This window comes from Macrobrachium nipponense, chromosome 20 (assembly GCF_015104395.2).
Source record: "Macrobrachium nipponense isolate FS-2020 chromosome 20, ASM1510439v2, whole genome shotgun sequence".
Taxonomy (NCBI): domain Eukaryota; kingdom Metazoa; phylum Arthropoda; class Malacostraca; order Decapoda; family Palaemonidae; genus Macrobrachium; species Macrobrachium nipponense.
The window spans coordinates 78,346,491-78,359,125 of record NC_061089.1 but is presented as its reverse complement, the minus strand read 5'-3'; positions in this window follow the sequence as shown (position 1 = coordinate 78,359,125).

The window sequence follows — 12,635 nt, the reverse complement described above, 5'->3', positions numbered from 1 at the left end:
TTGTAGGCTTTATTATAACAAATATCTAATATATGTGAAGAGTAACATAAATCTTTCCCTATTTTTCTTATGTTTTAAATTTCTTGATCCAAATATTGAGGACTGACAATGTGCAATGCTCGTAAAAACATAGAAGAAAAAACTGACATTTTGTTAAGATGGTGGCCTGTGTAGAAGTGAACATAAGTTAAGTTGTTGGTTGGTTTCCCATAAATACTGAATTTACACAGAAATGGTTCTCTATGTATCAAAAAATCTAAGAAAGGGAGGCAATTGTCTTTTTCCAATTCTAGAGTAAACTTAATTGATGGTACCTGGTTTTTTAATTTATAGAGTAAATAATTAATTTTACATCAATACCAGCAGGCAGAACAGTAAAATATCATCAACATATCTATACCACTTTACAGGAATATAAATCATATTAGGTAAGTAGCGTTTTTCAAAGAATTCCATGTACAAGTTTGAGAGGAGTGGTGATAAAGGGTTGCCCATTGCCATGCCAAATATTTGTTGATAAAATTCACTATTGAATATAAACTTATAATAATAAATGCACTTACCTAATATCATTTATATTCCTGTAGAGTGGTATAGATATATCTACAAAAGTCCTTGGTTATTTAAGTTTCAATGCAATAACATAAATAGTCTTTATCTCAGTGTCAATAAACTGCGGGCTACAGACACGTAAAGCCCTTATGTACATCCCAGAAAACAGAAAATTTAACATTTTGATGGTGATTGGAGTAGTAATGAACTAAATAGGCAATTTTAGTTGATTTCCGAAAGACTGAAAAGGTGAAATTTCTATCATTTCTATGGACAGTTACATCAAGAAAATTCAAATTACAATTTATTTCTTCCTCTACAGTAAATTTTATAGAAGGGACTTAATTATTGAGATTATTAAGGAATTCCTGGAGATTTTCATGAACTGGCCAAATACAGAAAATATCCACATACCTAAAGCATATAACTTTTTGGGACAAAATTCTTAGTAAGAGTTTTGTCCAAAAAAATTATATGTAAAGATTGCTAAGGACAGGAGATAAGGGATTACCCATAGCCATGCCAAACTTTTGTGCGAAAAATTCCCCATTAAAACAAAATTTACTATCTTTGATACATAAGCTTATGAGACATGATATTGCATTGAAACTTAAATACCCAAGGACTTTTGTAGATGTGGCATGGAAAAGAGCTAGACAAATTTTTTATTCAACTAATGACAAACTTGAATTTAGTAAGCATAACATTCTGAAATTACCCTATGATGAAAGGTTTTTAGATATTCCTAGAACTTTAAAGCTTTTTAACATAAATGTTGTTTTCAGTAATATTAATGACAAGAGTTTAGTAATAAAAAATTCTCCTAAAGATCTTCCAGGCTGCATATATGAAATTCGTTGCAAAAAGTGTGATAGTCCATTATGGACAGACCGGTAAATCTCTTTCACAACGTCTCAAACAGCACCAATATTCTGTGAGAACTTACACATGAGGGATTTAGATCATCCTATTAACTGGAGTCAAGCAAGAGCCTTAATCCCGTGTAATGACACAGTTAAAAGGAATATCATTGATTCTTGTTTCATCAAGTCAAATAATGGAAATGCTCTAAATTTAAGTCTTTGTTTATTTAAACTTGATGCCTTCATAATGAAAAAAAATTGAAGATAAATATAACCAACAAAATTAATATATTAAGTTTTTACATGCTTTGGACTGTATGGATACTTTATAGTTTCGGTTAGGGTTAATGTATGTTTAGATTTATGACCGTGTGATATCCGATAATCCTGGAATATCTCTTTAATTTTTACACTTTTGACAATTAACCACCTGGTATTCTTGATCTTGTTGCGTACCTGATACCTTTCTCTCCCATTGTATTTCATTCATTCCTCGACAATGTCTTAGTAAAGACGAAAGAGCTTGGATTTCTGACTATCATTTTCCTGTGGTATTCGCTTATATACATATACATATATATATATATATATATATATATATATATATATATATATAGATATATATATATATATATATATATATATATATATATATATATATATATATATATATATAATATATATATATATATATATATATAGTATATATATATATATATAAATATATATATATATATACTATATATATATATATATATATAATATATATATGATATATATATATATATATATATATATATATATATATATATATATATTATATATATATATATATATATATATATATATATATATATATATATATATATATATATATATATATATATATATATATATATATATATATATATATATATATATATATATATATATATATATATATATATATATATATATATATATATATATATATATATATATATATATATATATATATATATATATATATATATATATATATATATATATATATTATATATATATATATATATATATATATATACTATATATATATATATATATATATATATATATATATATATATATATATATATATATATATATATATATATATATATATATATATATAATATATATATATATATATGTGTGTCTGTGTGTGTGTGTGTGTGTGTGCGTGTGTGTGTGTGTACATACAAACACACACACACACACCACACACACATATACATTATATATATATATATATATATATATATATATATATATATATATATATATATATATATATATATATATATATATATTGTATATATATATATATGTGTGTGTTGTGTGTTGTGTGTGTATGTATGTATGTATATGTATATATAATGAATAGCAGTTTATCTATGTAAGCAGATTACCTTACACATGGGGGAATAACAATTAACAGAGGAGATGGTAAACTAAATATACTTCTCAGTATATTTTCAATAACAATTAGGATAGTGACACAACTGTGAAGGACACAACAACCATTTATTTATATGATACTTCAATGTGAAATCTAAATTTAGAAAGTGAAATTAATGCTGCAAAGAAACTGACTCAGGGAACTAATAATATCATAAGTTTTGCACTGTATAATTATGAAGATAATAGGAATTTGTGAAATACTAAGAAAGGGAGTAAAATATGATAATTATGAAACAATTTGATGCCAAAGTCTAACCGGGGCGAGAGCGGCATTCGATGATGTGGTCACCTTTCGTTGAGGACCATTTGCGAATGTTATTTGATTTCATTGTCTATATCTGATGACGAATGCAAAACTTATAACGTCGTCAACTCTTTGTGGGTGTGGTAACCCATGACTCATCCTCATATTTTCAGAACTAACTGGAATTAACGGAAAAGGAGAAAATTGGAATGTAGAGCACGGTTGTTCAGGTTCAAATTTGATTATATTTAATCTCATGAAGAGATAATCATTACCATTTTATGTTTAGCCATGTATAAGTGACTTCTGTATTGTTTTCATGTAAACTTTAGTTGTTTATCTAGTATTGGCTGATGGTTAAGTAAAACCTGTACTTGACAACCAGAGTGCGTGGCGTTTGCCTGAATAGGGAGAGTGAAATGGAAGCCTGGAGGACGCAGGGGGAAACTCTGCCTGAGATAATAGGCATTACTCTGTATGTTTTATTTTTATAAATACAAGCAATGATCACCCCAACACCGCTAACATCTTCAGAATCTATTCTCCTGTGAGCTTTGATGAGGAAAAGGTGTTTTTCTGTATCCAGAACGAATGGAAAAGTTATTTTCAATTGAATAATATTTTCAATTAGGTTAAGAGTTTCTCACTACTGAGAAATTTTTATTCAGTTATGGAATGGAATAGATATAACTTCACTTACACAATAACTTCACTCACGAAATACGTTCGTCAATCATTCATACATTTTCAGTCCTCTTTGGTTTATATTTTTACTCCTTTTTATTAATTCTTTATAATTAATTTTTTTGGAAAATTTTAATATTAATTGTGACTTCTTTTCGTAGACGTTTATGATTATATTTTAAAACTATGACAGGAGTATAAGATGAAATGTCAAACAGATTTCTTTCCTTCATGCATTCCATCCTCTCTCTCTCTCTCTCTCTCTCACACACACACCACACACACACACTATGTGCATGCGATTACTTCTTGTAAAAATGGCTCGTGAATACAAAATGAATGTTCACAAAGATTATCTGCTTCAGAGAACTGGATTAAAAGATGTCTATGAATAAGCCATTAAAAAGGCTTGGTACTTCTGTTACATATTGACATTCGAGCTTATTGTTGACCCTTTTTCTAACAGCGGATTTATCATTTGAAATACTTTTGCAACCAAAATCCTATTACAGTTTTAAAATTTGTTTCGGGTATCCATTTTGGGGAGTATTTTCTTTATCTTGCGAACAAAAATGATATTGGCCTCACTACTTTTACATCTAATATTGCTGTTAATTCTTCTTCTACTACTACTACTACTAATAATAATAGTAGTAATGATAATGATTATGATGATGATGATGATGATTATTATTATTGTTATTATTGCCTTGGGTCAGATATAAAAGGGACCATTCTCTCTCTCTCTCTCTCTTTGCTAACAGATGTGATGAGAATCCATTCTCAAAAAGGAAATAAATAAATAAAATAAAATAAAATAAAATGGTCAGCACGTAGGTATATCGCACATATATATTTCGTATTTTTGTTACGGGGTGGAATTCCTAGGGCGGGTTCCACGTTTCATAGAATTTAATTATCTAGCTCCACTTCATGCAGATTATGATTTAATCCCGGACCCCTTACGAAACTATCAGAAAGGGAACAAAATAAAACCTTGGACACACTAAAAATAGTATAGACGACTTTTTCTTACTTTTGACCTCTTGATATTGTATCAGTTATACATTAGCTAGATGTAACTACCTTTAAAAGCTATCAGCAGTTTATTCAGTTGCCTGAAGTATAAGAAAAATGCATTATGGAAATATGGTAAATTACATTTATAAGATGAAAATTAAATATTTTACTTATCCTATGGGCGATTTTTATTTGATACGAGCTTAACGGCAGGCACTATGCAGAACTGGAACCCGGTGCTGTCCCGTCATGTCTCCTTACCCTCCCGATCACCCACCTACCTTGGCCCAGCGGGGCAGGACAGACATGTTTGGAGGAGGAGGGTGAATGTGTCACGTCCCCCCCTTCCTCCGGATCACTTACCTACCACCACCCACCCACCCAATGCAGACAAACAGGTTTGCAGTTTGTGGGTGAATGTGTCATGTTTCCCCTACTTATCTCCGCCACCACCCCTCCCGGGACGAACAAGCAAGATCCACTGGGATTTGATTATTTATAGGTTAATGTTAATTTTTCCATCCTTGACAGAAATTTTCTTTCGTTTTTACTCTCCACACTGAACAACCATTTCGTCCCTGTGGTAAGTTGATGAAAACAATATTTCTTTTTTCAAGATTTTCTTGTACTTTTGCTGCTTTGGAAGGAACTGAAGTTTATTTTACGACATCATTTTAATATAAATTCAGTTCATCAATTAAATTAAAACGTGCTAAATTCTACGGACAGATAGCCTGTTGTTTCCCCAACGAAAATGACAAAAATACGGAGTATTTTATTAGAAATTTTTTTTTTGTACTGTTTAATATCCACATTATTTATTTTTTACATTTTCAATTTAATAAATAAATGATAACTATCCTATTCTAAAATGCGTGTATCTTTAACTCAACGCGAAACACCTTTTTCAGACCTTTTTAGACCTTTCCCACCTCCAACAAATAAATAGTTTGTACCAGAGGAAGCGAAAATAGGTAAGGTAACTGATTCTATTGACGTTATGTCAAACTCAGGTTGTTATATGCTTATTTTATAATCCACGGTAAAATTTTACGAGTTGATGCATTTTCAAAATTCTAGACAACATTACAGTGGGACAAAATCGTTTCTTCTGTGCAGTTTCATTTAACAAATATAATAGCTTAGGACACCCCCACCCCCCCCCACCCGCCCCCCTCCCTCTCTCTCTCTCTCTCTGTCACACACACACAAACACACTCACACAAGCACAAAATATATTGATTTCAATTGAGTTGAAATGAAAATCCGAAGTTATGTTTGAGCGTAAGTTGAATACAAGTACTATGAAGACACGCTGGAGTGAATCTTTTCGCATATCACTGAAATCTAATAAAATTTTGACATTTGTTTTCTGACATTATTTCCCAAAATACAAGGGCTTTGATTGTTTGTTACCATGTGCATGAAATAATTATTGCATTTATGGACTTTAGGTGGAACCATTTCAATAGAGATATACAAAGTCAAACCATGCGATATTCCATCTGCTTATTTGCACACACACACAACACACACACACACACACACACACACACACACACACACACACATATATATATATATATCTATATATATATATATATATATATATATATATATATATATATATATATATAAATGGGTGAGCAAATAAGCAGATGGAATATCGCATGGTTTTGACTTTGTATATCTCTATTGAAATGTCCATAAGTCCATAAATGTAATATTTTCATGCACATGGTAACAAACAACTCAAGCCCTTGTATTTTGGGAAAATATGTCAGAAAAACAAATTTCAAAATTGTTTGGACAGTAAAACCCAGGCAATATGATGTGTATATACATGATGTTAAAGTAAAAGAAATTACATGTTAGTTAGATATGTTTATATAATTACATAATGATTATCCATCTATTTAATTGCACCCACCCATGCACACACACAGATATATACATATACACTAACACAAACACACACGCACACCCACACCCACACACACACACACATATATATATATATATATATATATTATATATATATATATAGTATATATATCTATATATATATATATATATATATATATATATATATATATATAGTATATATATACTATATATCTAGTATATATCTATATAATATATATAGGTATAATATATGATATATATAAATATATATATATAGTAGTATATATATATATATATATATAATATATATATATATATATATATATATATATATACATATATGACCTGATCTCGGTCATTTGTGGGTTCGGGATATGAAGGAATAAACAGGAGAGAGAGAGAAGTTTACGTGCATGCGATGTAGGACATGCAAAATTAATAATCGATGAAACGTTTAACACAGGTGTATTCTTCTTAGCTACACAGGTGGCCTTTAACTGTAATTATTACGTTAACTATGCTAGTGCACAAACGGACGGCAGGCTAGACTGTTAATGACACTTCATTGTGACACTCGTCTTTGTGTGGCGGCCGACGGGAATGCGCGGGGCACTGGGCACTCGTGTCTCAGCCCAGTCAGTCTGTCCTGTCCTGGGACCCGGTAACGAACTGATTTGACCGGTAGAAGCGGGCCTCGTTTCAAATATGCCCCTTTTCAGATGGCATCATTATGCAAGAAGCTGATTGGTTATTCTGGCTCCTTAGACACAAGGGCCAATCACGAAGGGATATAGAGATACTTGGCAACTCTTTTGAACTGCCCAGCCACGCTAACTTGTAACGTCTTTGGCGGCTGACTTGTTTTGTTACACATGCACACAGTATCACTTATAACGGTTTCACGGGACTTCAGAATATCACGGAGAAGGCATATTCAAAACTGTATCGAATCAGCTCATCACTCCCTCCCCAGTTCTTGCGTCCGCAAGACATACGCTGATCTTATGATTTGCGCATTGTTGTTCTTCTTTGAGTGCCACACCGCCTTTGAGTGCCATACCATCCCCAGGTTGTGCAAAATTTAAAACTATTAGGGTAGGGCCAATTGGCGTGCTACAAACACAAGTTACAACAAATGAATCTCACGCCTCACAATGTGTCATACAGATAAACAAATTTAGGTTCACATTCAATAATGTCAATGTAAAAATGGATAGTCAAAACTCCAGCTCAAAAAAGTTAAATTCAAAAAAATTTACATAACATAAGTTAAAAATGAAACATTGCTCATAAGAAATTTGGTAAAAGTATATAAAACTTACTGAATTCCTTCTGCACAAAATTAAAACAAGAAAATAAAAGATCAAAATTCAAAGATTACCACACAAAAACTTTTTTCAAATAATTTCATATTCCCACATCATCGATGGAAAATCATAATTTCTGACAAAGTATAAACAGCATTGACAACGATATGAAAAATTTGGACACAGCATAATTGACATCAATAAAAAATGAACAAAAATGATATGCATTGCAATAACATGTTTAATACGACTTGAAACGCAATCAAATTAATAATGCAATAAAAAATAATCAAGTTATAACCACATAAACTCACTCATTATATGCTTGGAACTGTAACAAAAAGAATTTATTTTATTTTTATTAGACTTCAATTTCTCAGCAATAACAGACTGAACCAAAAGTGCATAAGCATTTTTTTATGATATTCTCTGTTCACTTTGTGACGGACACATTTATTCATGACTCGCGCTGGTATACTACGCAAGGTACTACACGCACTTACAAATTACGTGGATGGTTTGCTTTATCGAAGAGGGAGGAACGGTGGGCAAAACAAGTTACTCTTTTCTTTTTCTTTTTTCTTTCATGATACGATCAATTCCCACAACGTCAAACTCTAACAGTTGCTCGATTCTACGATCTTGTTGAGAAACTAACATTCTTAAGGGCATCTCTATATCAGGGATAAAAAATACAATTTGTTCTCCTTCATCATCAAATTTAAAAATTACTTCTCTTTCCCAATGAAAATCTAACTACTCTTTTCAACAAATATATCAAAACACTCCTTTCGACAACATCTCAAGTCTCGTTACTTTACTCAAAACAAACTCTTTAATGAATTTACGTTAATAATTTCTTCAACAAATATATCAGTCTTGTTACTTTACTCAGACGAACACTTTAACGACCTTACGTTAATAATTCTGTCTTTAAATCTTAATTACAATTCTCCAATGGGGACAAATGGAATGTATTGTCGCTCGTGATACTTTAACTATAACCAGAACACGGCCTAAGAGAACCATCCTTTTTTTTCTCTTATTTTATTTTTTTTTTTTTATACAACTTTTTTTCCAATGTTACTTTCTACAAATTCCCTATCTGCATTTCCCTAACACAACATGCTACTGATTACGCTACTAAAGGCTACACAACTCGTTCATTGTGCAGTTGAACTAATACCAATACTAATATTACTATCATTGACAACTTTTAGCAATCACGTCGGCTCTAGGCGGGCAGGGTCTCCCACCATCCGGGGGTGTGAAGGGTATCCTCTCATCACATCCCCATAGCGTCCCAAGACGCTATCCTGAACTGTCCCTCTCTGCCATACGGTTGAGATACTCCCGTTTTCTATGCAACTTGCTCACAGGTCAGCAGCTTGAACTATTAGTGCCAGCAGCGGTGCCGGCGATCCACTACTGATGCTATTAGTTTGCTTGTATCTTCTTCACATCGAGCCTGGATTCTCTCACTGGTTGCTGGCTGTCATCTGACGTCTATCAGCTATTCCTTATTCTAACATCGCTTCATCCTATCCATACCTTAGGCAGGTATCGTGACTTCCTTCACGGGTCGAGGTTGGTAAGGGAACTTCTGCACTATTCACCTTAACATCATCCCTCTACTCTTAGATAGGACGCGATCAGGAGTAGGAGTGGACTTCCCCCCCTTCCCACGGGGGAGAGGCTCTGTTCGATCTCTCTCTGTCCCAGCATGACTCGTGGGTAGACAGGTTGTCCTCTACTCCTTAGATTGGGGACTTGCACCCCTTCCCTCACAACAACACAACAAGGCGTCCCTTGTTCCCCACGGCACTGGGGATAACCAAGGGTACCATCCTAGCGTTACCTCCATGCCAGCTCCTGCTACTGCCAACTTCCGTCCTTCCTGGTGAGGTTGGACTGCTCGCCATATCTCCGTTCAAAACACGTTCGTTACTCCTCTACTTGGTCTGCTACACGAGTCGGTTACTCGGGGGGTCACGAAGGGTGTTCGGTTGCCACCACCGGCGTTTGAATTTGGCGCTGCAACCGTCGATTTTGAATTCTCTCACACTACTCTTTGTCTGTTCGTATGTCTCGTACGGATTTTTCCAATATTTTGTGAATACTTCCGCCAATTGGAATTAATCTCTCGCCCGTTCGTCATCGAATTCGGTCGTGAAACTGTCTATAACAGCGGTAATTTATTAACGATTTCTGCGATCGCACTCTGTCTGTCTAGTTAGCACTACGTTTTTTTCTAAATCGTATGGTGTGTGATTTTACACTGTCTTTCTGGTTAGCACTGTGCATTTCGAAATCATACATATGGTGTGATTGTACACTGTCTTTCTGGTTAGCACTGTGCATTTCGAAATCGTAGGGTGTGTGATTGTACACTGTCTTTCTGGTTAGCACTGAAAATGCATTTTGGAATCCGTAGGGTGTGTGATTGTACACTGTCCTTTCTGGTTGGCACTGTGCATTTCGAAATCGTAGGGTGTGTGATTGTACACTGTCTTTCTGGTTAGCACTGCGCATTTCGAAATCGTAGGGCCACTCGATTTATTATTCCCGTTCTTAACACGGTTCGCATTGTTCTGCCGATTGCTTTAGCCATAACTGTTTTTATACAGTTCGTTCGTTTCATCATTTCCCTCGTCATTACCATCCATCGAATATTCTCTCGTTTCCATGCTTATATATATATATATATATATATATATATATATATATATATATATATATGTGTGTGTGTGTGTGTGTGTGTGTGTGTGTGTGTGTGTGGGTGTGCGTGTGTGTTTGTGTTAGTGTATATGTATATATATCTGTGTGTGTGCATGGGTGGGTGCAAGTAAGTAGATGGATAATCATTATGTAATTATATAAATATATCTAACTAACATGTAATTTCTTTTACTTTAACATCATGTATATACGCATCATTTTGCCTGGGTTTTACTGTCCAAAGTATGAGATTCTTACTATAAAAGTCGTTACTTTTAACTTAAAATTTGATGCAGCCGATCATTATTATATTTTATAAAATGGGAAAAAATAGATGAATTCTCCTGACAGTGGAAGCGGATCTCCATTCTCCATTTGGCATCCATTTGCGAAATTGATATAGATGTCTGAAGTTATGTTTATTAGATGATATTCTTGGAACTCATGACGTTAATTTCATATCTGTAAATTTACATATGTCCTCTTTATTACTTATTGAAAGTTATTACTCAGCTCTCACTACTGAGAAATTTAAATTCAGCTATGGAATGGAATAGATTTAACTTCATTTACACAATGGAATAAATTTAGATTCAGTTAACCATGGAATAAATTTAGATTAAGTTATATCATGGAATACTCTATGACAACAACAACTGACCCACTTGGAATAGCGACCCTTTGTTTGGCTTAACCTTTCGCTGAAGGTAGCGAAAAACCCGCAGATAAGAGTAATCTTCGGAAATCGATAACTCTAATGAGGTGCATGCAGTGGCTCAATCACGAAGGAAGAGCCATATCCGATAAAGGCGAAATTGATTCGCTGATATTCCGTCGAATAAATCTGGATACGTGATTTGTGATTGGAGTTTGGGAACCAATGATACATTTATGCACCGGCTACGCTGATACTTTATTTCTCTGTTCATTGTGAAAACGGCTTATAAACTGAAAAAAAATAGTAATCATATCGTTGAGTCTAAGAAACTGGGGAATAATAACTGTATTTCGGATTTTGCATTCAGTAAAGGTGTGATGTTTATGTTTAACCCTTAAAATATAATTTTTCGGATGCTATATCTATATATATTAATCTATATATATTCTTATATAATTATATTCTATAATTATATATATATTACTATGTATCTTTATTTATATATTCTATATATCTTATATAGATCTCTATCTATTTAATTTAATCGTCTATATATATCTATATCTATTATAATAATTATAATGCTAGTATATTTATAATATATATATCTACATACCCATCACCTTATCTCTCTATATATACTATCTTATATGTTATATAATATCTTCTGTATGTTATGTATTGTGTTATGGTCATGATTATGCCTACGCGGAACTCCATAGTTTATATATGGGTGTGTGCCTGCACATGCGTGTCTGCCCGCACTTAACCTGAGCTCAAGATCTGCACTCACCAGAAAAGTTAATTGACTAAGTTCAAGGGGGGAACTGTTATCAATATGTTAAAATTAAATCCAAAAATATATTTACCTTAAAAAGTATTGATTGACTGGAGTTTATAAATAATCCTGAATCTTACCGGCACTCTTTTTTTTTTTTTTTCAACATATATTTACAAGCTTCCCAAAACTAATTAAATCTGATAACAAACATAGTTACCTTCAAAATACAAGAATGAAACATACTTTAAAAAACATATCAGAAAAAAATATTTTATGATAAGTGAAACTGAAAAATGAGAATTTATTAGTATAACACACTGTAATTTCAATTGATACAACTAATTCATGAATTCAACTGTGTGTGTATATCTATGCATAACTTCAATTTTGCAATTATGCATTCTCGTAGTTACTACTATTTTGA